This window comes from Phyllobates terribilis, unplaced genomic scaffold (genome assembly GCF_046119375.1).
Source record: "Phyllobates terribilis strain yellow unplaced genomic scaffold, ASM4611937v1 Scaffold_7__3_contigs__length_470593459, whole genome shotgun sequence".
In the NCBI taxonomy this organism is placed as follows: Eukaryota; Metazoa; Chordata; class Amphibia; order Anura; family Dendrobatidae; genus Phyllobates; species Phyllobates terribilis.
The window spans coordinates 87,174,461-87,200,537 of NW_027362767.1; the positions used below are offsets into that span (position 1 = coordinate 87,174,461).

General features: G+C 42.3%; 1 protein-coding gene across 3 annotated transcripts in view; it reads right to left on the minus strand.

Moving 5' to 3' along the window:
• MIPOL1 (mirror-image polydactyly 1) overlaps nt 1-26,077 on the minus strand; it is a 381,387-nt gene that overhangs the window by 267,077 nt on the left and 88,233 nt on the right. Inside the window, exon 3 of one of the 3 annotated variants that reach the window (XM_073638937.1) lies at nt 25,311-25,456. The exons of the other annotated variants lie outside the window; for them this stretch is intronic. The gene's annotated coding sequence lies outside the window, so the exon portion shown is untranslated. The remainder of the gene's footprint in view (nt 1-25,310; nt 25,457-26,077) is intronic. 3 annotated transcript variants of the gene reach the window in all.

Here is a 26,077-nt window from a genome sequence, read left to right on the forward strand (position 1 = left end):
GGTGATGCCTCATGTCCAGGGATATTGAGGTTGTAACCTCAGCACCACAAGACAAAATGAGACTATTTGCTTTTGAGATGCTGAGGTTCCAACCTCATTAAGTCTGGAACACAAGTCCCTTCCTCAAGCACACAATTCTCTTAAAAGGACAGTGTGCTGGTCTTTCTCCTTCTAACTCTTGTCCAGGGATGACACATGAACGTTAGCACTTATATCACCCAATACTTTCTATTACATGAATGATATTACATGAGCAAGTGTGGAAAATGTCTATTCTTGTACGTTTCAGAACTTTTCTAAAAACCTGAACGCTCATTTTAACAGGGATAAAATTTAGCAATTTCTGTGTCCATGGCATATTCCATGTTAGCAACAGATACATATGATAATACTGCTGGACTGGAGTTCTACATCAGAATCGACTTTTCATCTTTTTCCAATTTTAAAGGGGTTGTTTCAGGACGACTTCCTTCCATCCACCGAGCTAAAAAAGAGTAGGTCTGATTGACTTAGAGCTGTGATATACTATCTACAAGCAAGGCTCCAAGAAAAAAGCATATCGATTTGCTCTCCATCATAAGGAAAAAAACCGGTCTCCATTGCCACCTTCTGGAGGCAGTTACTATATAAAAGTCAATATTGGACACTTTAGAGTCTTGCAACATAACTATTATTATTATTATTATTATTATTAACGGCCTTTAGCTCGATCTCGAGCCATGGCGACTTGATGAATGAATGCTCTGTAAGAAGATTGACCTTGTGCAAGCCTAGATAGGTCCACCAGGTTCTTCTCTTCATCTTGATTGTATCAAGCCATCAGGTGACTGGTCATCCTCTTCGCCTTTTCCTTCTATTCTTCAGACCAGGATGTCCTTCTCCAGTGATTGCTCTCTTCGTATATGTCATGTCCAAAGAAGACAAGTCGTAGCTTGGTGATCCTTGCTTTGAGTGACATGTCTGGCTTGATTTGTTCCTAAATTGACTTGCTTGTTAATTAGTAATGCAGTATTAACCAACCAGAGCTCCATCTGTAGACAGCTGCTTCAGGGTACATGTCCTTTGTGATTACAGTGCAGGGTAATGCTTTACTCTAGGGAGGAAGGACAGCTTCACATTCAGAAGCTGAAGAATGGAGGCAATGCTATGGTGGAAAAGTATATCAAATAGTGCTCACATCTCCCCTAGAAAGAAGAAACTCTCCCTAGTGTCACCTATTGGAAGGAGCTACTCTACAAGTCAACATCTTACCCTCCAAAGAGACTTGCTCCTTGCCTGGAAGAATCAATAGTTTAACTGGTTCCCCCTTTAAAAGGGATGGTCCAGTGAAAACAAGTTATTACCTATCTGCAGAATAGATGATAACTTGCTGACTGCTGGGATCCGCACTGATTGGCAGATCAGGGAACTTTTATGGCAGGTACAAAATGAAGGGGAAGGTCGAACGCCTGGACAAGCTCTATTCATTCTCTATCGGGCTGCCGGAAAAGGCTGAGCGTGACGCTCCTCAGCCCCATATAGAGTGAATGGCGCAGAGATTGAGTATACGCAATGACGCTCCATTCTAATGGGGGCAAAAGTTCCCCATTTTGCCGATTATTGTAGGTCAGACCCCTCCGACCAACAAACTAGGATAGATGAAAACCACTTTAATGAGAAGCTACCCAACAGAGCTGCGGAAAGTGCACCTCATCAAGAAAACTGGTACCCTACCCTATACCGATAAGAGCAAATACCAGTTGTCCACAGATGGCTTTTTCTTTAGCCCTTAATATTTTTGACAGCCTGAGAACACACCAGCGTTGTCGTCCGGTATGACCCAGCTGCTGTACGTCTTATAACCAATGAAAGCAGTCGCCTCCTTGTGCAAACCGTCTTCTCCGACTTCCACAAACTTCTCTGCTCCGAAGTCTGCAGATGTTTGACCTGGCACCTTTTTTTTGACAATAGCTCCAAGACTTCACAGGTAAAATAAAGGCTGCACTGGTTAAATAAATGTGAAATCACACAATGAGGCACGCCTAGGCTTTGCATGTATTCAGCGGAGGGAATTTACAAGACAAATGGTTCTGAAAATGTTTAGCCTAGGACAACAAACCGCAGTGTGATCTAACAGTTCATGTTCATTTATGGGACAGTGAAAGGAGGGGACTCAGGTCTTTTCACACTTCGAGTGTTGATCATGCAAGGCCAAAAGCCGGACATGCAATAGGTGGAAATTCTTGGATATATCTCAACGCTGATCTTGAAACCTACTCAAATATTACCACCCCTTTCATGAGAGCAAAAGTCTTTCCTTTGTGTGTCGGTTGCACTCTCATGCTTTGGTTGAGACACAGTTGACCCGCCCGTGTAAACAGGTGCTTTTATCAGCTCGACCTATTCATTACGTTGGATAAGGGATACTGTTTCTATCCAATGTAAGTCCCACAGCGCCATTTGTCATGCGAATTCTCATAGATTAGAGCAAATGACTGTATTTTCCCACATATGAACAAAAATACCTTTTATTTTCACATTACTAAATGATGACATATGTAACGAGCAAGAATGTACACAAGACATATCGTATCTTGAATAATAATTTGTATGGGAACGGTATATTGCTAGATGGATAAAAGGTAAGTAGTAGAAAAACATGGACAATTGTACTCCTAGTGGATATCAAATTTCATAATCAAATCTGTACTTTTTTTGCCATATATTATGGTCAGTCATCGAACTTTAAATTGTGGCATGAGGATTTTCCCTAGAAAAGTCCAGTATTGCAGTGGGGACTGACTAGTGCTCACTCCCCCCTTTCCCTAGCCAGGGCCATGCTCTAGGGAAATACAGGGTTTTAGGTTCCCATGCGACAATTGGTGAGGAACCAATATAGGGACGATAGGGGAGACAGGGTGATATCAGATCAGCCTAGGAGGTCTCCACTCCCCCTTTCCCTCTTCCCTTCATGTTACACTTAGTCTTTCCTACACCTTGCGTGACACCAGAGTCCTGTGCTGACACTATATTTCAGGAGTCTCCTTGCCATCACCATCATAGGGGAGGCACCTTAGAATAGTTAGGACAGAAAGTGAAATAAATTGCTACAACATTGTGTTGGAATCTTTGAGATTTACAGATTTGTCCAAATTGACATTAGGACTTTTCAGAGTTGCTTCTTTAAAGAGGATCTGTCACCAGGTTTTGCTATTTTATTCCTGCTACCTCCATTGAGTATTGAGTTGTTGTTTTTTATTTAAATCCACCATAGATACTGGCCTTTTTATTTAGTGATTCTTTTTAGGGTCTTTCCCGATGAAGCAATGCTTTCAGGATCCTCGGGGGCGTGTCTTTAGGCTGCTCTGCATAATTACGCTGTGAGCCATGCCCACTTTTAAAGACCATAGATATTAGTACTAAATAAAAAGGCCCATATCTGTGGACGCGCATGGTGGATTTAAAAAAACACAAAAACAGATTACTCATAGGAGCAACGGGAACTAAATAAAAACAAAAACTGCCCACTTTTGATCTGATAACAGGTCATCTTTAAAGCAAATTAGAACTTAGAAGAGTCACACTTTGACCTCATCATTGATATGTAGGTAACTTGGCAAAAAATCAGTAACACCTCTTATCAAAAACAGTTCAGTCTTCCTCTCCTAGAGGTTCTGATATTAATACTTTGACCTCCTTGAGTCACTCTTAATCATAAATATAACAAACAATCAGAATATTTTGCATCTAAGTTAGGAGACTATGATTTTTGGTAGACCATCCAGGTCAGATGGTGTTAAACTTATGCAGGTTCTGGTAAGGATATGTAAAATGTCATACATTCATTCGGTTGTTCGTTCCCATTCCATTCCAAAGCTCTTTAGCTGCCATAAAACTACCAGAAATCTGACAAATGCCATGAAAATGTAAATGGTATTAATCATTACAGGGAAGCACGGTGGCTCAGTGGTTAGCACTGTTGCTTCGCAGCGCTGGGGTCCTGGGTTCAAACCCCACCAAGGACAACATCTGCAAGGAGTTTGTATGTTCTCCCCGGGTTTGCGTGGGATTCCTCCGGTTTCCGGGAATGTAGATTGTGACCCCCAATGGAGACAGCGTCGATCAGGTTTGTAAAGCGCTGTGGAATTAATGGCGCTATATAAGTGAGTAAAATAAATAAATAACTCAGGATCACTAGATAATGGATCTGTCAGATCTTAAGAGTGGAACCTATGACAGAAGTGCGTACAAAGCCTTACTTATTACTTACCGTACTTATTTCTAAGAGCTAGAAATGGTGTGTAAATTACCTTAAAGGGGAATCAGGGAATCTGTGATCACCCCTGTAAACAGTATATTTGGACACATAGGTGTAAGAAGATATAAAAAGGTTGACGGATTTACATTTCAAAGACCTGTGGTTTGGGGTGCGGTTTCCCTTTAAGGTCATTCTATAAAGCTTCTGCATATATTTGGATTACCAAAATTTACAGGTTTCTACCTTTTTAGTCTGAGAGAACTCCAAATTTATCCCTCATTTTCTATGTAAAAAAACCAACCAATAGAATTTGAAATCAGTCATTCACTGAAGACGTTTTTTCTTCATGGTAGCAGTAAAAAATATCACAGAAAAAAGGCCATATCTACCCATACCCAGTTCTAATACTAATACACTGCAGAAAGCAGCAGGTCTTCTAGATGGTAGATATGTGCGTGATTGTATACCAGCATTTTGCACCGGTGCAGCCTTATATCATTGGGCCTGCCTGCATGCTGCAGTATATTAGTATTGTCACCAGGTATTGGTAAATATGGCCGTTTTCGGTGATTTTTTGGGGGATTTGAAGTCCTTTTCAGTGAATTCCTATATGGCAGAATTAGCATCAAAATCACCGTTATGGGATCACCTGGTGAGGTCTGTCTGGGCGAACAGCACTGACCCGAGGAAACGGTGCAGCAGAGCAGGCATTGAGGGACAACATGTGGATCAGAAAGAAACAGGATAGTAGGGTATGCAGGATAGCAGACACATAAGCAAAGCAGGTAGCACAGATGAAGCAGAGCCAGATGTGCGGATATACATGGGAATAGCAATTGTATAGCAAAATGGTATATTGCAGCAGGGAAGCATTTAAATCACAGCAATTCAGTCCGGCATCATGCAGCGTGGCAATGCTTAATAGCAGTGATGTAACTGAGAAGTAACTGCAAACTGACATTAACTTGATTGCAGAGGCCAGGTGTGAACAGGACTGAGAACAGTTGCAAGAAGTTGGTAACTTGCTTGTTGAGTGGTTGGTGTCGACAACACCTAGTAAGTTTAAAGAGGTTGTCCACTACTTTATCATTGATGACCTAGGTTACATATGGGTACAGAGAAATTTTATAAGAAAAGTGTTAATCCTCCCATACACTGTAGATTGCTGCCTGTCTGAACCTCTTATACACAGGAGCTCTCACTCAGTCCTGTGTTCTCTATGAGAAAACCTCAGCCCGAAAACTCAGACGTTGGCTTATTTCTTAGAGAACAAGGAGTCTGAAATTGGACATGCCAGATCCTTATCTCCCCCATCACTCTGAATGCACTTTCCGCCAATATACAGCTCAAACATAATAAATATGCCAGTAGGAGACAAACTCTTGGACACACTGCTCAGGCTAGTGAACTAGAGTGCAGCCAAATCCTTATCTCCTCCAATATCATCTCCCGAGGAAAAGTTCTGGGTCCCCATTCACATTAGACTGTTAGCTGAACTCATTGATATCAGAGGGTTCAGCCGACATTAGCCTAATGTGTATGGAGGTTTTTAATTACAGCAAATTTATACCTATTGGATAATCATTTGGAATTGCAGTATATAAAAGGATCATTTGAGGCATAACTGATGGATAAATGTCTTCATAATCATGGACGTATCTATCAATGTTTTTCAATAGGGTACATGGTGGAGGGGGGAATACAACAAAGCTGAGTGATTTCGAACACTTCCATATCTCCCTTCCGGGCAGTCAAGAGTATAAAGAAGGAGAATACAGCAGAGCTGAGCGTCATTACAAACACCTCTGCAACTGCAGCTCTCCTCTAACAGCTTTGCTAGCTCTGCCCCTCCCCCACAACAAAGCTGTACTGAGAGGAGATCTGGAAGAGTTTGCAATCACATTCAGCCCTGCTGTACCCACTTTACCCCACACTGACTGCATGAGAGGAGATCTGGAAGTGTTTGTAATCACACTCAGCTCAGCTGTACCCACCTCCCCCGACACTCTCCTGCTTATGATTGGTCAATGTAGAAGACAAAGCAAAAGCGGATATAGACAGAAGAGGGCCCCTGTACAAGAACAATATATTGACCTTTTGCCGTCTAAGAACTCATGATAATGCACAATTTCAACTGATTTGAAGGTGGAAGTGGCCCCCTTACCTCTTGGGCCCCTAATCAACTGCACAGGTTGCACAAATGTTGTGTTCGCACCTGTGACAAAGTAACGCCCCCAGAAAAAAATCTCTGATAACGCCCAGTTGGGAATATCAAAACTTTTAACCTAAACTTTAGAAGCTAATATCTTTGGAACGGAGAGGAGAAATTATAAAATAAGAATCTACGTTTTACTTAGCAGCCAATATTCCACGTTGTGGCCAGGTTTCCATGCTCAAGCGGTCCTCTTTCATCTTAAAATGTAACAGCCTTTTCTCAAAAGCATTAAAATATCCATCAATTTGGCAAAGAATGAAAATCATTAAGTATTAATTAACAGCATTATTTTGCACGTGAAGAGGTGATATGTTGGCACTATAAAGGGGCGGCTATAGAATTTACCTAGAACTTCTGCCGAGAAATGGCTTTCAGAACAAGGACCGTTGTGTGAGCCAGCATTTCCAGATCGTCTTTTTTTTTTTTTTCGCCTGTTGGAGATTAGTGCCTAAACATGCCAGCATCAGCAATCCGCCTTTCAGCAGAGCGCTATCTCCCTCGCCATTTACCCAGCTAATGAATGGCAGCAATTAGTAAAATGTAATCCTATCGCACAATCATTTTAATGCTTTTAGCACTCAGAAAAGTAAACACCAAATTAATACTGCTCAAGCCATCTCAGATCCTCGTTAGCAGCAAGCAATTATAGTTCAGCTCCTCAGGTGTAATTAAATGATTGCAATGATTTAGTTCCATAAATGCAAGTTAATTCATAAGCAAGCAACAAATATTCCGGGAGTAATTACCGGAAAAGACGCAGCATGAGCGTCTGTGTACCTGGAGAAGCGAGGCGATGCCCCCACCTGCCCGGAGCAGCAACACAGAACAGTGACCTTCTCTATCCACACATTAACCCTGTTGAAGCTCATTGTTTTGATAGTGATTAGTGAATTAGCATTTCTGTAGTCTAATCCTTCATAGTAAATGCCACAAGAGCTTTCACTGCAGCTACATGTATTCTATGTATTTGAGGCCACAATAAAGAATAGATCTTCTGTCTTGTCTCAATACCATGTCAGATACTCCTTCTGTTAACATGTAAAAAAAAAAAAAAATCCAAAAAATATGCAAATAATTTTCCATTGCTGCTGGCATCGGAGTAACAACAGGTTGCGATGAGCAATTTGAGGAAAGATTTCACAAATGTAGACCCTTTGGAAAACCACCCTCTGCAAGGATGGAATGGAGAGCCTCTTCAGATCTCAAGAACGTTAGTTTCTCATGTGCTTATGTATTTATTCCAGTTACTGATGATTCTTCCAGAAATTATAATTTGAGAAAATAAATTTTGGATTTTGTAAACTATTTATTTTACATCAGACTAGAAGACATCAGACAAACAAAAGTGGACGTTGTTCACCAATATCTGTCACCATTAACATGTCCCTCGTGGGGCAATATAATTTTCTCATCTCAGGCACACATATTGTAGGTCAATTACATAGGAGTAGATGGGATGACCCTTACTTGGTCAGACTTCATCTGGAATACGGTGTCCAGTTCTGGGCAACACATTTTAAAAAAGACATTAAGAAACTGGAGCAAGTTCAGAGGAGAACCAGCAGGATGGTGAGCGAACTGCAAACAATGTCCTACGATGAAGGATTATAGGATCTGGGAATGTTTAGCTTGCAAAAAAGAAGGTTAAGAGGAGACTTAATAGCTACAAATATCTGGAAGGATGTCACACTGTAGAGGGATCATCTTTATTCTTATTTGCATATGGAAACACGAGAAGTAATGGGATGAAACTGAAAGGGAGAAGATACAGATTAGATATTAGAAAAAACTTTTTGGCAGTGAAGGTGATCAATGAGTGGAACAGGCGGCCACGAGAGGTGGTGAGTTCTCCTTCAATGGAAGTCTTCACACAGAGGCTGGACAGACATCTGTCTGAGATGGTTTAGTGAATCCTGCACTGAGCAGGGGGTTGGACACGATGACCCTGAAGGTCCCTTCCAACGCTAACATTCTAGGATTCTATGATAAACAACTTGTATCACCTGCCCAAAAGGGTAAATTATACATTTATAAGAGCTGGGGGTCCATCCACTAAGACCTTCACCAAACCGGAGAACAGGATGCTCAGAGTCTCCAATGTGGAAAAAAAACTGTGGTGAGTGTGTGCGACCAGCTCTACCAGATAGTGAATGAAGCAGTGGTCACACATGCTCACTAACACTATTACTACAACTACTACTGACTGGTCTCAGCTCCAGTGACGAACTCTGCTTCTTCTTTTCCGGACAAATATCTCCCTCTGCTCTACTGTGCATCAGATTATGCCCTCTGATGTCACTCCCCTAGGCCTTTTTTATCACAGCTCGGTCGGCATGCCACCTGAGTATTCAGGTAGTTTGTCCACACTGCAGCTGCTGTATTTTCAGTGGAGCCCTTGCTCAGTTCAGTTACTCCAACTATGCGAGTTAACTGACAAAACCAGCTCTGCTTTTCCAAGGCAACTGTCCGCATACTTTGACTCTGCTAGTTCAAGGTGTCAATCTAGCATACTTTGCTCTGCTGTTCCAAATCCAGCATGCTGTCCAGCATATTCAGCTCCACTGTTTCTCATATTGTCCTGCCAATTCAGATCTACTGTTACACATGCCTTTCAGCATATCAAGTTCCATATCCCATTCGGCCTATCCAGCTCCACTGTTCCACATGCCATGCAGTGTATGCTGATCCTCCATGCAGCATATCCAACTCCTCTGCACGTCACTGCACCAACACCTCTAGTTTGTGCTGTAAAGTGTGGTGCTCATGACCTACAGTTTAGCGAATCCGCCTCACCAGGTGAGCTATACCAACTATATTAACACACAGGGGACATGGTTCACCCTTTTTGATGATCAGTGATCATACATTTATCAGCTGTGGAAAGATGATATGTTATTTAAAGCTCTCCAACCTTAAGGAGAAGAAAAAAAAAAACAATCACAGGGATACCGCATCAGAGTGGGGTCAGACAATCGCAGCGCCTGGTGACACATACACCTGCAGTAGTTAGAATGGCTTCACTGTCCTATTAGCAGTTCTGGCTTTTTTTTGTTCTGGTGCTGCAAGGGTGAAACTGCTTAGTTGAACTCCTGAAGTTCTCTGTCTTGGGTTGTATCAGCTGTTCTGAGTTGGTTACTCCCCGCAGGTATAATAACCCTCCTCCTTGCTTCTGACCTTGCCAGTGATAGTTCTACTTCCTGGTATGGTGGTGAAGGAGAGAGTTCAGTGTTTGGAGTTGGCGGTTGGAGAGTTTTTCTGGAGATTGCTGCGTGGAGTTGGTTTTGCGGGTTTTTCCTTATCTTCTCATATTTGGTTTCCCCTTCCTATACCTCCCTTTTGTCCCACTATGTTGTTTTGTGAGTGCATTTGTATGAGTGTAGTTTTCTTTTTTTCTTGTCTGTAAACCATGTCTGTCTGATTAATGATTGCTTATAATATTCGGCCTCACGTCTCCATAGGTGGGAGATGGAACAGATAAGGGTAAGATAGGAGCATAGCAAGGTACGGGACCCCGGCGTCTTCACCATCAGAAGTAATCTGGGGAAGAGGGATAGCCTTGGATGCCTCAAGTTCGGGTGATCGGGTAGGTGCCCACAGTCCCTAGTCACTACGTGACAAACTCAATGCAAAAGGCAGGAGTTACGTTTGGTTGGTTCCAAACCCAGGGCTGAAGAAGCAAGGAAACAGTGCTAATCGAAGACACCATGCTGCCCTTATTCATTCATGCCTTCCAATCTAACAAATCACAAAGTGGAATTAATGGATGCATTTGAGGTCCTGCCAAAAATTTCAGAATGACCACCACTGATCTAGCAGACAAAAAGAGTGCAATGCTATAGCTTGTGCTGCAGCATCACTCTGAATGCACTTTAAGCCAATGTACAGCTCAAATATGGCGAATATAGGGTGGGAGACCGATGCTTGGACATACCGCTCATGCTAGTGAACTAGAGTGCAGTACAGAGAATGAGAACTAGGTTTTTATGAGCCCACTTGACACTACTTATCAGATAAAGGTCAGAGTGACTCTACAATTTAAAGTGCCGCATAGTTACGACAAGAATGGGTGACATCTACTTTTTCAGTGTAATCATTTCCTTTATAGTATAGAACACCGCAAGGTTATTTCTGCACATTCCCAGCAATGATGAATTACATCTTGGTAGCTCCTGATGTTATATTTTGCTGCTTGAATTTACAGTAATTTGCTCGTAAACCCCCAGATGATTTTGGCAATATAACATGTTTTTGTGGCTACATCAGGGGTCGCCGCCGTGCTTTTGTAGAAAGAAATCTCCTAGAGAATCCGAGTAATGTAATCCACTAACCAGTGTATTTTACCTAGAGTATGGCTGAAAGTTAAGATTTTGCACATTTTGGGATTCTGTCAATTTAGTTCCCATCACAAACCTTAAAAAAAAAAACAACCATAGTAACTGAAAGGTAAATAAAGGAGTGCAAAATAATGACGTTCTTAAAAATATGAAAGTAATTTATTTAAACCTTGTAAATACACTGGAAAACACTTGTATCATGACGCCATTATCAAAGAAAGAGCCTTGATATCCGGGAGAAGCATTGAGAGCTGGCACTGGGACGCCAACACCAACACAAGCAGTTATTGCTATTATTATCAGTGGTTCACAACCTATTCTGGTAAGAACATTTTGTGTAATAGCTTGTATGCAATTATATAATATAATCTTAAGCTCGCAAAAAAAAAAAAAGATATTTGGAAAAACTTGGGGACATTTTTTTTCTTACTTAAAGAGGACCTAGCACCCATTTGAGCATGTTATTCTGGACATCATGAAATAGTGGCTGCAGAGGTGAATAAAATGCATTTTTTTATTTCTCATCTCCGTTGCAAATAGATAAGCTTGTAAAGTTTAGATTTTTATTTCTGATAAGCTCAAGTGGATGTTAGCAGAAATTGTTCTCTGGAGATGGATACTTTATCCCCTGCTTGATGTTGATCAATCATAAGCAGGCGGCATCATGAGAAGGAAAAAAAAGTCTGACCCAACTCAACTATTTCTGTGCAAGACTTGGAATAAAAGACAGCTCTGCTCTCAGCTATTATCTCTGCACCTACTGTGTACAGCAGACCAAAGAAGACCTGAGTGTCATTCCAAACACCTCCAGCTTTCATCTCATGGCAGTCAGTGTGGGGAGAAGGGGTTACAGAAGAGCTAAAAGCATCCTGGCATGAGAGCTGCAGCTGCAGAGGTGTCTGATGTGACACATCTTAGCTCTTCTCTCACTACACTGACTTCCAAGAGCTGAAAGCTGGAAGCGTTCCTAATGACACTCAACTTAGCTGGACTTCAGTTTTCATCTCATGGCAGTCAGTGTGGGGAGAAGGAAGTACAACAGAACTAAAAGCACTGTGAGAGGAGAGCTCCAGCTGCAGAGATGTTTGTAATGACCCTTAACTTAACTCTTCCCTCCCTACACTGATTTTCCTGTGGTGAAACCTGGATGTGTTTGTAATGACACTTAGATCAGCTGTACTCCTCTTCCCACGACAGACTTTCCTGAGATGAAAGCTGGAAGTGTTTGTAATGAGACTCAGTTCTGCTTTATTCTACACAGTAGCAGCAAAGATTAGAGCAGCGCTGTGTGTCATTACATATCTCATGGGAGAAAGAAAGTTCTTCTTACCTTCTCTAGAGGTTTATTGTTTTTTTTCACCTTCTGCTTATGATTGGTTAACATCATGCAAGGGGAAAAATACACCCCCAAGAGAAGAATCTCTGCCAACGCTGTTGGCCTAGTCATAAAAGTTTAAAGATTATGGAGCTTTATTCTGGCGCAGCCTCTGTGCATGATGAACACATGTAGAAAGCTAGTAACACATCTAGATGACAAAGGGATTGCACCTCAGGTTCAGATATTTGACAAAATAAATTCATATATCCAACATTAAGGGGAACCGCTCACCTTCCAGAAACGCTATATTCCTGCTGATATAGGAATACTATGGGGATAAATAGCATTTAAATTATTCCAAGCTGCTTTACTAGAGCAGCAGCTACAGGGAAAGAAATAATTTTGTATTCGCTCTGCAGCCGTTCACTTCCAATCATCAGGGCAGTGCAGAGAGTGACACAGTAGTGTTCAAAATAACAGAAGTCTGTTCAAAACATGAGTTAAGCACAAAATCTTTATACTAGTTTTTATTTCCATGCATTGGGAACATTGCACATGGATTTTCTAATTCAAAACATGAAGAGAAATGTATATAATTTTTAACTACAAAAAATAAAAAATGAAATTGCGAAGTTCTAAAAAACAGAAGTGTATGCATTCGTCTTTACAAACTCACAAGATGCATTTTTTATGTTGAGGATTTAGCATTCTTGTGAATCACTAACCTACTATTTAGTTGTATAACCACAGTTTTTCAGAACTGCTTCACATCTATGTTGCGTAGAGTCAGCCAACTACTGGCACCTGTCAATGGTCATTCCAGCTCGGGATGCTTTGACTACATCCCATAAATTTTGGCATTTGTTGGCTTTGCCTCAGAAACGGCATTTTTTATGTCACCCCACAAGTGTTATATGGGATTAAGGTCCGGGAATTGGGCTGGCCATTCCATAACCTCAATTTTGTTGGACTGGAACCAAGATGTTGCTCATTTACTGGTGTGTTTAGGGTCGTTGTCTTGTTGAAACACCAATTTCAAGGGCATATCCTCTTCAGCGTAAGGCAACACGACCTCTAAGTATTTTAATATCTGCAAACTAGTCCATGATCCCTGGTATACGGTAAATAGATCCAGGACCATAGTAAGAGAAACATGCCAATAGCATGATGCTTGCACCACCATGCTTCACTGTCTTCAGAGTGTACTGTGGCTTGAATGCAGAGCTTGGGGGTCGTCTGACGAACTGTCTGCGGCCCTTGGACCCAAAAAGAACAATTTTACTTTCATCAGTTCAGAAAACATTTCTCCACTTCTCTTTACGCCAGTTGATATGTTCTTTGCCAAATTGTATCCGCTTCAGTACATGTCTTTTTTTTAACAGTGGGACTTTGCGGGGCCTTCTTGCTAAGAGATTAGCTTCACACAGGCGTCTTCTAACTGTTACAGTACTCACAGGTAACTTGAGACTGTCTTTGATCATCCTGGAGCTGATCATTGGCTGAGCCTTTGCCATTCTGGCTATTCTTTGATCCATTTGAATGGTAGTCTTCCGTTTTCTTCAACGTCCCTCTGGTTTTGCTTTCCATTTTAAAGCATTGGAGATCATTTTAGCTAAACAGCCTATCATTGTCTGCACTTCTTTAAAAAGTTGATTGGAGAGGGTAAAACTTATAATCAAAGTACACTGTTCTTCTGAACAATGCCTTGGACGACCCATATACTTCTTAGGCTTTCAAGGAGAAATGCATGTACAACATGTGCTGGCTTCATCCTTAAATAAGGGCCACCTGTTTCGCACCTTTTTCTTCACAGAATGATTGGCCTCACTAATTGAACTCCACACTGCTATTATTTTGAACACACCCCTTTCAATTAATTATTCAAATACACAGACTCAAAAAAATGAAGATCATGAATGCGGAGTGCAGGTTTACTTAGAATCTACTGCACCAGCTGGAAAATTGTTTGACATGTGGTAATATGATTTATACCAAAAACAGTGATTAATCTGGTTAGTCATATTAGACTGCTATTATTTTGAACACTACTACTGTATATACAGTGGTATGTAAAAGTTTGGGCACCCCTGAACAAAATTACTGTTATTGTGAACAGTTAAGCAAGTTGATGATGAAATGATCTCTAAAAGGCCTAAAGTGAAAGATGACATATTTCCTTTGTATTTGAGGCAAAAAAATACCTATTTTCACCTTTAACATTTTAAAAATTACAAAGTAAAAATGGGCTGATGCAAAAGTTTGGGCACCCTGCATGGTTAGTACCTAGTAGCATCCCTTTTGAAAGTATCGCAGCTTGTAAACGCTTTTTGTAGCGAGAAAGAGTCTTTCAATTCTTGCTTGACGGGTTTTCATCAATTCTTCCTTGGAGAATTCTTCCAGTTCTGTGAGATTCCTGGGTCGTCTTGCATGCACTGCTATTTTGAGGTCAAGCCACAGATTTTCAATGATTTTCAGATCAGGGGACTGTGGGGGCCATTGTAAAAGCTTCAGCTTGCGCCTTTTGACGTGTGTTTAGGATCATTATCCATTTGTAGAAGCCATTCTCTTTTCAACTTCATTTTTTTTTTACTGACGGTGTTATATTTGCATCAAGAATTTGCTGAAATTTCATTGAATCCATTCTTCCCTGTACCCGTGCAATGTTCCTCGTGCCATTGGCTGCAACACAAGCCCAAAGCATGATTGATCCACCCCCATGCTTAATGGTTTGCGAGATGTTCTTTTCCTGAAACTTGGTGCCCTTTTGTCTCCACACACAGCTTTGATAATTGTGGCCAAAAGGTTCTATTTTAACTTCATCAGTTGATGGGACTTCCAAAATGCATCAGGCTTGCTTAGATGTTATTTTTCATACTTTTAAGGCTGAATTTTATGGTGAGGATGCAGGAGAGGTTTTCTTCTGATGACTCTTCCATGAAGGCAATATTTGTGCAGGTGTTGCTGAACAGTCTAACAATGTACCACAACTCCAGAGTCTGCTAAATCTGTCTGAAGGTCTTTTGCAGTCAAGCAGGGGTTCTGATGCAGCTCTCACTGAAATTTCGCTTTGTCTTCCAGACCTTATCTAGACCTCCACTGTTCCTCTTAACTGCCATTTCTTAATTACATTTCGAACTGAGGAAAAGGCAACTTAAAAACACTTTGCTATCTTCTTATACCCTTCTCAAGCTTTGTGGGCCTCCACTAGACTGTGTGCAGAATGTAGCGCTGGCGTCCCTGCCCTCTGCTAGGCAGGGACGCTGCTCCCCTCACCGCTCTGCTCCGTGCCCGGCGTCCTCTCCCCGCTCTGCTGTCAGCGCGCGCTCCTGCCCGGCGTCCTCTCCCCGCTCTGCTGTCAGCGCGCGCTCCTTCCCGGCCCCTGTGCTTAGGGCGCGCGCGCGCGCGCGCTCCCCTCCTCTTAAAGGGGCCGCGCGCGCCGCCCTAAAGAGTCCCCGGCCAATGGCCGGAGGACTTCATCATATAAAAGGCACCTCCTCCAAAATGGAGGTGCCCGAGCAATGTTGTTTGCACCTGTGTCTCACCTGTGCTTCAGCCCTCAGGTCCCGTTGCCAGTTTCCTGCCAGTTTCCTGCTAGTTACCTGCCTGATTCCTGCCTGAATACTTGTTACCTGTCTGCCAGCCTGAGGTCCGACGGTCTGCCTTACTACTCCTGTCAGTCTGTCTAAAGGACCAGCCTGCCCGCTCACCTGGGAGCGCATATCAGCTACCTGCCTGCTTGCCTGAGGTCCGACGGTCTGCCTTACTACTCCGGTCAGTCTGTCTATGGACCAGCTTGCCCGCTCACCTGGGAGCGCTTCTCCGTTACCTGCCTGCTTGCCAGCCCGGAGGCTCCGTTGTCACGTGCTGTGACCACCAGCTATCTCAGAGACTCTTGCCCGCTCACCTGGGAGCGCATCTCCGTTACCTGCCTGCTTGCCAGCCCGGAGGTCCCGTTGTCACGTGCGGTGACCACCAGCTATTCCAGAGACTCTTGCCCGCTCACCTGGGAGCGCTTCTCCGTTACCTGCCTGCCTGCCTGCCCTGAGGCTCCGCCGTCACGTGCCGTGACCACCTGCTATTCCTGAGACTCTCGCTTGCTCACCTGGGAGCACCCATCTACCATCTGCCTGCTAGCCTACCCGGAGGCTCTGCCATCACAGGTCGTACCTACCCCTTACCCAGAGACTGCCCTGATCACTTGCCGTATCTCCCTGTCCGTTCACCCAGAGACTGCCCTGATCACTTGCCGTATCTCCCTGTCCGTTCATCCAGAGACTGCCACCCGCTCCCTTACAAGGGCCGCCCCCTTGTATAGTAGCTCAGAGGTTCCGCCTCCCGGACCCGTTACACAGAATTATTAGGTAAGTTGTATTTTAGAGGATTATTTTTATTATTGATCAACAACTATGTTCTCAATCAACCCAAAAGACTCAAATATTCAAGCTTAATATTTTTGGAAGTTGGAGTGTTTTTTTTTTTTTAGATTTGGCTATCTTAGGAGGATATCTGTTTGTGCAGGTAACTATTACTGTACCGAATTATTAGGCAACTTAATAAAAACCAAATCTAATCCCATCTCACTTGTTTATTTTCACCAGGTAAACCAATATCAGTGCACAAAATTTAGAAATAAACATTTCTGACATGCAAAAACAAAAACCCAAAAAAATAGTGATCAATATGGCCACCTTTCTTTATGATGACACTCAACAGTCTTCCATCCATAGATTCTGTCAGTTGCTTGATCTGTTTTCGATCAACATTGCGTGCAGCAGCCACCACAGCCTCCCAGACACTGTCCCGAGAGGTGTACTGTTTTCCCTCCCTGTAGATCTCACATTTTATGATGGACCACAGGTTCTCTATGGGGTTCAGATCAGGTGAACAAGGGGGCCATGCCATTATTTTTTCTTCTTTTAGACCTTCACTGGCCAGCCACGCTGTGGAGTAGTTGGATGCATGTGATGGAGCATTGTCCTGCATGAAAATCATGTTTTTCTTGAACGATACCGACTTCTTCCTGTACCACTGCTTGAAAAAGTTGTCTTCCAGAAACTGGCAGCAGGTCTTGGAGTTGAGCTTCACTCCATCCTCAACCCGAAAAGGTCCCAGAAGTTCATCTTTGATGATACCAGCCCATACCAGTACCCCACCTCCACCTTGCTGGCGTCTGAGTCGGAGTGGAGTTCTCTGCCCTTTACTGATCCAGCCTCTGGCCCATCCATCTGGCCCATCAAGAGTCACTCATTTCATCAGTCCATAAAACCTTTGAAAAATCAGTCTTAAGATATTTCTTGGCCCATTCTTGACATTTTATCTTATGTTTCTTGTTCAAAGGTGGTCGTTTTTCAGCCTTCCTTACCTTGGCCATGTCCCCGAGTATCGCACACCTTGTGCTTTTTGGTACTCCAGTAACGTTGCAGCTCTGAAATATGGCAAAACTGGTGGCGAATGGCATCTTGGCAGCTTCACGCTTGATTTTCCTCAATTCATGGGCAGTTATTTTGCGCCTCTTTTTGCCAACACGCTTCTTGCGACCCTGTTGGCTATTTGCCATGAAACGCTTGATTGTTCAGTGATCACGCTTCAAAAGTTTGGAAATTTCAAGACTGCTGCATCCCTCTGCAAGACATCTCACAATTTTGGACTTTTCAGAGCCCGTCAAATCTCTCTTCTGACCCATTTTGCCAAAGGAAAGGAAGTTGCCTAATAATTAAGCACACCTTATATAGGGGGTTGATGTCATTAGTCAACACCCCTCCTCATTACAGAGATGGGCATCCCCAGATTTACTTAATTGGTAGTTGGCTCTCAAGCCTATGCAGCTTGGAGTAGGACAACATATCATGTGAGCAAAATAATAATTTGCCTAATAATTCTGCACGTGGTGTATTTTCAGAGTGCTAGGCAGCTGCTTTGAAGAACCCATGGCTGCTGTTTTTTGGCACAAGGTTAGAGGAGGGGAGGGCTTTTATAAAGCTGGGAAATTTGCATCACCTGGCCTTTCCTAACGATGACAGTGAACAAGCAATCACTCTAACAGGCTAATTAAGGTCTGAAACCTTGGTCAAAGTTATCTGAGCACACAAATCTCCAAGGGTGCCCAAACTTTTGCATCAGCCCACTGTATGGTTTTTTTTTTACATGCCATAGTATAGTTGTGGCACAATAGAGTGAATGTGGCTAATAACAACTCCCTGCACATTAACAGCCTGCTTTGCTTAAAGAGTAACCGTTATTTTAATTTTAATTTCAGAAATCAATAGTACACATGAAATTAAGCAACTTTGTAACATATCTGGTTAGAAAAATCTGCTTCTTTCTCTGTCAAAATTGATCACGGATTATCCAAATTCTCAATTCTGAGGTAATCTGTATTCAGTGAGGACTTCCTCATTACTGAGATAGGACATGACAGCGGCTACTGATGAGATTCTATGGTAAAACGCAAGAAAAAAACCAAAATGAGCATAGTAAGGGTACATGGAAATCACATAGGGTACCTAGTTAATGCTATTTTGATCAAAAGCGCATAAAAGTTATCCCACCACATCACAGTGTACCCAACGGGACGGTCCTATCTTGTCCAGTTTTTTAGGGGATAGGGCATAGCTTCCCATGGATGGGTGTCTTATTTGGGGCACTATCCTGCTTTGCCCTTATTCACATTGACGTCGTATGACACATGGCAAGCTTTTAATACTAGAGATGTTGGGAACGTCCCGTTGGGTTCACTGTGACATGGTGGGATGGCTTTTATGCTTTTTTTGATCAAAATAGCATCAACTAAGTAGCCGATGCTATTTACATGTACCCTTACGATTTACTCGTTTACTTGTTGTAGGGTCTATGATAATTTTGTTTTTTTCTCTTGGGCTTTGTGTGTGAAATGGCCACAGTGTTAAAAGCTATATGTGCAAACTGTAACAGCACTATAGTCTGGCTCAGGTTTTTGGTTTTGTTGATGAGATTCTATCTAGATGGGAAGGAGGAGCTAGCTATAGGCAAAGCTCCTCCGTCCTCTCCCTGGCCAAGTACAGCTATACAACTTTTTGACAGACAGTGGGTACAATTGGGTGTTTAACCCCCCACAGTCATCTCATAAGGGAGGATCGTGGGAACATATAATTGGAGTTGCACAAAGAATGCTTGATTCCATGTTGCTGGACCACAAGCTGCCTGTCACCCATGAAGTTCTGGTCATCTTTTTCACAGAAGTGTCCACCATATTAAATGTAAGACAACTGGTACCAGTATCATCAGATCCAGATGCTCCTATGATTCTTATTCTGGCCATGCTTCTTACACAAAAGATTGGAGCTACTGCATTCCTTCCAGGGAATTTTGATCACAGTGTTACTTATAAACGTCAGTGGAAGCAGGTACAGCACCAGTATAATGTGTTTTGGCACCGCTGGAAAACTGAATACCTGCATTTGCTACAAGGCTGTCACAAATGGTAGCCATCTAGGCATAAGCGCCATGTCCTGCAAAAGATAAGTAAGCTCATTGCAATGACTAGTGTCACGGGGATACCGTGACAGAGTAAGGTCAGACGATCACAGCGTCTGGTGACACATACACCTGAAGTAGTTAGCACAGCTTCACCGTCCTATTAGCAGTTCTGGCTTTCTTTGCTCTGGTGCTGCAAGGGATAAACTGCTTAGTTGAACTCCTGAAGTTCTCTATCTTGGGTTATATCAACTGTTCTGAGTTGGTTACTCCCAGTAGGTATAATAACACTCCTCCTTGCTTCTGACCTTGCCAGCGACAGTTACCACTACCTGGTTTGGAGTTTAAGGAGAGAGTTCAGTGTTTGGAGTAGGCAATTGAAGAATTTTTCTGAAGATTGTTGAGTGTTGCTAAGTTGATTTGCATGTTTATCCTTATCCTCTCTCATTTGGTTTCTTCCTTCCTATTCTTCTGCGGTTTCCCACTCTGTTGTTTTTGAGTGTATTTGTATAATTGTAGTTTTCATTTATATGTCTGTTTACCCTTGTCTATCCGGTTAGTGTTTGCCTTCCCACTTTGGCCTCACACCTCCCTGGGTGGGGTAGGGAACAAATACGTGTAAGATGAGAGCATAGCAAGGTACGAGACCTCGGCGTCTCCACCATCTGGGGTAATCCTGGGGCAGGGATAGCCTAGAGCACCCTTAGTTTGAGGGATCTGGTAGGTGCCCACAGTCCCTTGTCACTACGTGATAACTGCCAAATGGGTCTTATCACCAAGGTTATGTCTAGTGACAATGAGATGACTCGATAGGTGGACGTTAAAGTAATGAAAGGCAGTTCAACATGAGTTTTATTTCGCTGTGTTTGAAATTAAAACTTTCACCATTCGGTTTATTGGGTTTGTGAAAGTGTTTGCATGTTAAGGCTTTCCCAATCCGAAGATAGGTTTCCATTGGAATTTGGACATCTTACTGTTGAGAAACCACCAACAATGTATTTGGACTTTACAGTTGTTTATAGTTTATTGTTGCATGTTTACTTTTGTCTTTCAGGTTCCAAGAATGGGGGTGAACATCGTTGAAGCACATAGTGTCAAGATTGGATTATCGTGAAATATAAAGATTTCAGACGGGGAGTGTCATGTGCCATGATTTTGGAATCATACAGTATTGTAGTGTATTGTATTGTTGTGTTACTATGCAATAAGGTTTGCCTTTTAAAAGTTTGTCCTCCCTCTCTCCCAGTCTGCCTTTTCAGCTGTAATGTCTGTAACCCCTCCCTTATTCCTCATTCTGAATATGTCAGCCATGTTAGAAGCTCATGTCTTGGCATCTCTGGTTCAGAATAGTCTTTTACTTACCGTAATTCTGCATAATTACAAGAATTTGGCTTTAAAATAAACGTTCTGGTATTTTCATACGTGTCTCTGCAGTAGAGTCAAGCTATGTGATGAAATCTCTTTGTATGAGTACTGGTACATAGAGACAGCTAAGAAACGATGTCTCAAGTGCCCCACACTCCAGCCTAGTTATGGAGTCAGAATAATCATAATGATGTATTATGGTTTTCCATTGTGTCTGTAAAAAATATTGTCTGTATGTGATATTTTTTTTTACTAGCTGTCCATAAACAATAAAAAATCAAGTTGGCAACTCTCTCACTGATCTTACAATGTCATCCTGGTAATAGGTGCATGGATACATGAGCATGTGTGATAAGGACGTAGATGAGAAGATTTCCAGCGCTGTTAGTAGACTTACTTATTTACTGAACATTATAAAACAGCGTCTATTCCAACGCGTTGCTACCAAAATGTCTTAATCATGGTAAATATGTTGTATGCTCCGACTTTCTTGACCTGGTCAGGGGCAGAATAAAAGTAGCGTGCCACTATTAACTTTCTTGCCTTGGACAAGACTGATTTTCCTATCGCCCATTTGGGATGTCAGTCACATTTGCAGCATCCTTCAATGTCATTGTCTTGTTTTCTCATTCTTCTCTTGTACACTGTAAGTTTAATTACTTTGGAAAGCTGCTTATTATTCGACTTGAAATTTGATGTGCCGATGCATGTAAATCCTGTTAAATGACCGCCCATATCCTTCACTGCGAGTGGCCAACCAGCAGCACATCTCAAGGCAACGCGCCTCACTAAGACACGGGTACCCCCCCCTCCTTCCGTTAACACTACTTCTTGCTAACTTTCTCGACTCCATTAATTTTTTAAGATGCTTTTAATAAAGCTGTGGGCTGAGAGGGAGGAGGTGCAAGGAGTTTTCTCTCGGTCCATGAGAGTTCCTGCTGGCTTTATGAATATTAATGACAGTGTAATTCTGATTAAAGGGGCTTGTGGGGAAAGCTCTATGAATCCCATAGCTCAACACAACCAGATCGTAGTCCCTTTATGAATTTGGATTTAGACATTAAACTGTGGGAGGGGGACGGAAAAAGATCCAGAAAAAACAGACTTAATGCCGTTTCTCCTTCTTCGGAAGAAAGAAATTAGGTGGGTTAATAAATTGGGCAATTAATAATGCCAGGCCTTGAATCAACACATCTGTCTGTAAAGTTGGATACATTGATGAATGCCAAAGAAGGAGCCAGGATTATAAAATCATATTACAGTGATCAGAGGACAGCTGCAGGAAAGTAGCAGAGACATTTGGTAAGATTTAGAGGAGACTAGAAAAATGATAATTAATGTAATTATTATTAACACCTTATAACAACATCACCATGTTATAGGAATGAAGGAGCCGGCAGCACTGGTAAAACTCAAGGTTATTCAGACTGGATCCATACAGTTCATTCACACAAAGCACTATCATTACTTCCCAAACAGGTGTTTCTATATTAGCTACAATACCTGAATACCAAATATTGCAATATATGCATTAGTAGTAAAAAAAAAAAAACGCAAGACAAAGAAGCAATACATATTGGAACTAACAAGCAACCAGTGCCAGGTGGCTGCAAGAAAGGCAAATACAATATTGTGCAAATACAACACAAATAAAAAGGAATACAATCTATAAATACAAATACAACTAGAGGTACAATAATATAATGGAAGTTTACCATAAAATGTAAATAATTAGCCACCCCCATGTATAAGTAACACAAGACTCAATAATAGTTGGAAAGGTATCCTTCCTCTTGGCTCTTTTTCCTCTTACAAACTAATGGCCAGATGCATAAAGACCGGGGTTGATGAGGGGGCATGGTGGAGTCAGACGTTCCGGATTCATGAAGACGTGGACGCCTCTTCCTGAATCTGGAGCGTCTGACGAGTGGCCTGCGCCTCCTTGCGCCACGTCAGAAGTCTCACTCTACAGTCAGGTACTGGAGTGAGATTTCTGGTGTACTGATGAATTAAACAAGCTATGGGGTCCCGCCCCTCCCCCCACGTGCCCCAGTTCTACCCATTTTGTCAGAGCTTGGAGAAACTGGAGTGAAAATGTCAAAAGTCGCAAAAAATTTTTAACCACTCCTAGCTGCGCCTACATTTTGCAACTTTTTAAAACTTTTACTCCAGAATGCTATCATGAAAGCTTTGATGAATCGGGTCTCAATTTTCAGAAATCGTCAGGAGAAAGCAAAACTTCATTGTCCTGAATATGCATCAAGATTATGCACATCTTTGCTATATTGAAAGTAAATGCTCTAAAATTGCTTAAAAATTGCATTTACTAGTAATAATAATAATAATAATAATAATAATCTTTTTATTTATAAAGCGCCAACATATTTCGCAGCGCTTTACAATTCAGACAATTTACAGACATTAATCAGCACTGCCCCCATTGAGGCTCATCTAGAGTCCCTATCAGTATGTCTTTGGAGTGTGGGAGGAAACCGGAGAACCCAGAGGAAACCCACGGAAACACGGGGAGAACATACAAATTCCTTACAGATGTTGTCCTTATGATGGAATGCTATAGTAAAACTTGTCCCAATAATGGAAATCTAAAAACAGCAAAGTGTGTCTGTCCGTAAGCGGCTGACATGTACAAGGCTAGTGGCACAGTTTGCACCGACTATTAGTTCTCCTATTAAATCGATTTTCTGGGCTCAAAATACATTTCTGCCGTCGCTCTATGGGACTGCAGATTGCCAAATCCTGCTTGTGTGCAATATGCACACAGTCAGAACTCCACTCTATTTCCGGCTCAAGCAGGTGATCACGTGACCACAACTACACGATTTGCATTCTGGAGGTCAAAAAATGATTAGCAACTTTTCTTGTTTCGCTTTATGTTCTATTAAGAGAAGCAGTGGGAGAATGAGGGTCGTAGTCTACGCTCCCGATATGGATGCCAAGAAACCCGAAAGTAACAATATAGGTTAAAGCAGTTTATCCTCTATGCGTTTTGAAGTTGGACCAACTACTTCTTCAGGAGAACCACAGTATGGAATCTATTGCCATGGTCATTCTCCCACCTCTAATTCAGTACAACGGGAACTCCGTTCTGTGGGTGCTGCAGCAGCTGATCCATCTCAAATCCTTCATTTGAGATGGAGGTGCGCAGTTCCCTCTTTCACCTAACATTATTTTGCTACCTCAGATAAGACCCTATTGCGCTTTGTGTCCCCTCCATTTTCTATTAAGAGAAGCAAGTCAGAACGTGACCTGAAAGAATGCAAATCGTATACTTGTTGTCACATGAGCGCCCGATTGAGCTGGAAACAGAGGGAAATCCTGACAGTGGGCATATTACACACTGTCAAGATTTGGCAATTTGTAGACACAGAGTGACTGCTTGAATTCATGTTGCGCTCAGAAAATCGCTTGAAGCCTTGAATTGGATTCCAGCTGCATCAACAACTTATATAACGGAGTAGGGGAGCTGTCATTTCAGCAATTCTATATTATGCAAATTTAAAGGGGGCTTCCCACAAGATAATTATTTCAACAAGACCTCTACTGACCAACACGCACTATCAGTGTTTCGTGTAGGGTTCGTCAATCCGCAGCTTCATTCATCTAAAAATCTACTAAGCCAGGGGAGGACGTACCATTAGTGCAACTGCATGGAGGCCAGTAGGTAAGGGAAGCCTCTTATTTTCCAAGTAGATTACTATTATCTATCAGACTGAAGGCACAATAAAAGTCCTAATTGCACGCCCCACTCTTCATCTCCCTCCCCCCCCAAAAAATAAGCAAGAGTATGCAGGGTTACTGAGCATAGACTTGCCACAGAAGAGCATATCTCTCAACATTTAAAGACAGGGAGAAGGACATGAATTGCGGAACGAACATGGTAATTTAGCTCATAGTGAAGCCCTTTAGTGTTATCATACACTATGTGTGATGCCCCTAAAAATGTCCCAATATACGGTATGATGCACCCACAGCAAAATCCTCCACAATACCCTTCCACAGGCACAGAATGATGCCTTCACAGTGCCCCAGCAGAGTAACATGCTCCCACAGCCTCCAGCAACCCCCCTCACAAGATATGATGGCCCCCACAATCACTCACACAGTATTATGGCCTCACAGACAGTATGGCTCCCACAGTCCCTCACGCTCGTTCTTATGGTGAATTAATATTTTGGCAGTTTAAAAAAAAAGCCATCATTCTCGACAGCACATCTAATAATCTATTACTGATTATTCTGTGTGCATTGTAAGAGCGGATTACCTGCTATACAAGCCATTAAATGACCAACGATCGGCTGCAAACATGTGTTATAATAGTGTAGAAACTCACTTAGGAAAACAGATAACACACTAAAAACTGCAACTGACCCTGTTGGATCCTGTACAGACTTGAGATCCTGACCCCGCGGTCTCTCATGGTTCCTGTGTGAGCTGAGATAGTCCTAACCACAGACTAGATGATGGCAACTTGGACCTATGGTGTCTGAACGGCCGTCGAGCGCTTCATCTTCCTCCTAAAGAACCGCAGGGCAGAGCAGAGTGCAAATTACCTACAGAAGGGAACGTGTGCTAAAATAGAAAGAGATCCAGAACAGAAGATAGGTGCAGGGTATAGAACATAAATATCAGAGATAAACCCTAGCTGGTCTTTCACTGACTGGCTTAAACTACAGTACAGCAGTATGGCTGGACATCCAAATGAGACCATCACCATGAGGAAATACCAGCAAGGATAAAGTATATAAAGCTACATCCACAAGGTGATTGGGCAGACAAATGAGTAAATGAAAACACCTGTTAACCTGAAAAGATTGAAGCAGAGATAAACCTAAACACCCGGAAAAAAGGTATATCTGCTGTGGCACAGCAGAAACAGAAGCAGACTACAAAGCACAGGCTGAAGGGTTTAAATCCAGACGAATGACAACACATAGCTGATCAACGGTCGCAGATTTTTTGGACGCAGATTGTATAGTCCAAACTGGCCCTTAGGTTGGCCCTGCGTGAACCCACCTTTTAGCCTGATGCTTCAATACGTGCAAAATACCATTTATTACTCTATTCCTTTTGCCTTTCCCTTGCTATCATATACTTTGAAAACAATTTCCTTTCAAATCTAAACTCTCACTCCAGAA